Genomic DNA, 2,055 nt, shown 5'->3' with positions numbered 1-2,055 from the left:
GTGCCCAAGATCCCGAGAGGAGAATGAAGGAGAAGGGATTGTGGCGTGGCCATCCCCTCTGGGGGGTGATTTCTTGCTTTCTGTCTCTCTGTCTGTCTGTCTCTCTCTCTGGCGAGCACACGCGCCCTATAGCAAAAACCTCTCCAAAAAAAGAAGAAAAAAAGTGATGAGAAACAGATGGAAATGAGGGATGAGTATTCCCATTGCTTGTTGAAGCCTCTGCTATTCTCACAAGTCAGGGTTCCTTGGTGTGTTAAAGGAAGACGTCTTTACATTCCTCTTCCTCCTCTTTCTGTTCTTCCACTTCCTCTTCCAGAGGGTTGTGTGTCCCAAAGAGAAACTGAGAATCAGAGAGACTGTAAGACAGCACCACCCTGCCATGGGACATAGTCAGACAACAATCCTTTTCCCCATTTCTCCATCCTGTCGGGTTCGTAGGCATGCACACATGCCCAGTGTGTTTTTCAAGAACTGGAGCCAGGATTCGAACCTCTATTGGCCATGTGAAATCCAACTTCCTTAACCACTAGGCTATGGGGCTGGCCCCCATAGTTATTCTTGTATTCTTTTTATTTTTGGAGAGATTTTTGCTATAGGGTGCATGTGCTCACCAGAGAGACAGAGAGACACAAAGTGAGAAATCATCCCCCAGAGGAGATGGACCACACCACAATCCCCTCTCCATTCTCCTCTCAAGATTTCGGAAATGCACACATACACTCCTGGCATGAGTGTTAAGCTGCCAGGTCTAGGACTTGAACACCATCGACTATGTGGGAGTCCAGCAACTCAACCATTAGGCCATCTGCTGATAACCATCATGCAATTCTTGACACTTCTGTTCTAAATTCAGTTTGGTTTTACATTTACGAGGCTCAATGTGGTTGTTAGACTTCGTTCTCTGAATGGTGAAGAATTCGTCATAGTTATTTGGGAGTAAGGCAGAAGGGAGTTTTGGGTTTGTACTGATGAAAAATATCCATGTTTTTGTTGGTCACTTTGGGCTTCCTGAGTGGGAGATCCCCAGTAATGGCAACCAAGAAGTTAGGTCTTTAGAGCAGAAAGAGAGATGGGGAGAAAGCAGGGAGAGCTTCAAGGAGGTGGCACTGTGCATGGGAAGGAAAGTGCTCTGGAGGAAAAGGAAGGGATGAGAGAACGCACGTGTTAACTTCCTGTCACATGGAGGGCCCTGACCCAGAGCCTGGCTCGGTGCTTACTGGGTTGCACGGAGTCCTGTGCAGCTCCAGTCTGATTTAGGCTGGAGGGACTGGAATGCGTAGTGAAATTCTCCTGGTCCCTTAGGAGGAATTGTGTCTGAAAGGCACAAACACTTTGTCCCTCATCTGCCTGCTTTTTCTAAAATGCAGGAAGATTGTAGGAAGTAGAGGAATTACCATGCAGATTCTGCTCCCGTTTGTCCATTTTTACCACCTTAACTCCCACTTCCACCATCCCCACCATCACTGACATCGCTACCCGCTACCACCACTGCTATGTACAACTGCTTTCTTTCTTTCTTTCTTTTGGAGGGAGAGGTTTTTGCTATAGGGTGCGTGCGCTCACCAGAAAGACAGAGAGAGACAGAGAGACAGAAAGTGAGAAATCAACCCCCAGGGGGGATGGCCACGCCGCAATCCCTTCTCCTCCATTCTCCTCTCGGGATCTTGGGCATGCACGCACACATGCCCGGCGTGAGTTTAAGCCACCAGGTCTGGGACTCGAACCACGGTTGACTACATGGGAGTCCAGCGACACAGCCATTATGCCAACTGCTTGGTCCCAATGGTATAACCCAGAGGCTTAAAAATCATGTCAGGCCTGTGCATGTGTGCCCAAAATCTCAAGAGGAGAATGGAGGAGAGAGGATTGTGGTGTGGCCATCCCCTTTAGAGGGAGCTTTCTCTCCCACCCCACTGCCCGTCTCTCCCTGGAGAATACGTGCACTCTATAACAAAACAAAAATAGAAACAAAACCAAACAGACATGAGTCTGGAGCTGGCCTGCACTAGTACTTCGCTGGTCCCTGCTACAGGGGAATAGTTGCTCGTGTGGAAG

At 48.7% G+C, this 2,055-nt stretch overlaps 1 long non-coding RNA gene across 2 annotated transcripts in view; it reads right to left on the bottom strand.

Annotated features, from left to right (window-relative positions):
• Nucleotides 1–2,055, bottom strand: part of LOC102470771 (uncharacterized) — a 30,658-nt gene that overhangs the window by 13,344 nt on the left and 15,259 nt on the right. The gene's annotated exons all lie outside the window — the stretch shown is intronic.

The sequence above is a fragment of the Tupaia chinensis genome, unplaced genomic scaffold (genome assembly GCF_000334495.1).
Source record: "Tupaia chinensis unplaced genomic scaffold, TupChi_1.0 Scaffold000078_1, whole genome shotgun sequence".
Taxonomy (NCBI): domain Eukaryota; kingdom Metazoa; phylum Chordata; class Mammalia; order Scandentia; family Tupaiidae; genus Tupaia; species Tupaia belangeri.
The sequence above is the reverse complement of the archived record's forward strand: the minus strand, read 5'-3'. Positions and strand labels throughout refer to the sequence as shown.